Raw genomic sequence first — 1,209 nt, 5'->3', positions numbered from 1 at the left:
TGAAGGATGGATGTGATTGGTGAAGAGAATGGTGAGATTTGATAGGTGAGGGGTTTTTTGGGAAAGAAGTATTGAGGTGATTGGTGAATGGGTGAAGAAGAGAGAGAGAGGTGGGGTAGGTGGGGATCCTGTGGGGTCCACAGATCCTGAGGTGTCAAGGATATCTCATCCCTGCACCAAGTGGCGTGCAAAATGCCCTTTTCTGCCAATCCTGGCGTTAAACGCCAGGCTGCTGCCCATTTCTGGCGTTTAACGCCAGCTTCTTGCCCATTCCTGGCGTTAAACGCCAGTCTGGTGCCCTTTTCTGGCGTTAAACGCCCAGAATGGTGCCAGACTGGGCGTTTAACGCCCATTCTGCTACCTTTACTGGCGTTTAAACGCCAGTAACTGTCTCCTCCAGGGTGTTCTATTTTTCATTCTGTTTTTCACTTTGTTTTTGCTTTTTTCAATTGTTTTTGTGACTTCACATGATCATCAACCTACAGAAAACATAAAATAACAAAAGAAAATAAAAATTTAACATAGATAAGTAAAAATTGGGTTGCCTCCCAACAAGCGCTTCTTTAATGTCAGTAGCTTGACAGTGGCTCTCATGGAGCCTCACAGATGTTCAGAGCAATGTTGGAACCTCCCAACACCAAACTTAGAGTTTGAATGTGGGGGTTCAACACCAAACTTAAAGTTTGGTTGTGGCCTCCCAACACCAAACTTAGAGTTTGACTGTGGGGGCTCTGTTTGACTCTGTATTGAGAGAAGCTCTTCATGCTTCCTCTCCATGGTGACAGAGGGATATTCTTGAGCTTTAAACACAAGGGAGTCTTCATTCACTTGAATGATCAATTCTCCTCTGTCAACATCAATCAAAGCTTTTGCTGTGGCTAGGAAGGGTCTGCCAAGGATGATGGATTCATCCATACCCTTCCCAGTTTCTAGGATTATGAAATCAACAGGGATGTAATGGTCTTCAACCTTTACCAAGACATCCTCTACAAGTCCATAAGCTTGTTTCTTTGAATTGTCTGCCATCTCTAGTGAGATTCTAGCAGCTTGTACCTCAATGATCCCTAGCTTCTCCATTACAGAGAGAGGCATAAGGTTTATGCTTGACCCTAGGTCACACAGAGCCTTCTCAAAGGTCATGGTGCCTATGGTACAATGGATTGAGAACTTTCCAGGGTCCTATCTCTTTTGAGATAATCTCTGCCTAGT

This window comes from Arachis ipaensis, chromosome B09 (assembly GCF_000816755.2).
Source record: "Arachis ipaensis cultivar K30076 chromosome B09, Araip1.1, whole genome shotgun sequence".
In the NCBI taxonomy this organism is placed as follows: domain Eukaryota; kingdom Viridiplantae; phylum Streptophyta; class Magnoliopsida; order Fabales; family Fabaceae; genus Arachis; species Arachis ipaensis.
This window is presented reverse-complemented; position numbering follows the sequence as displayed.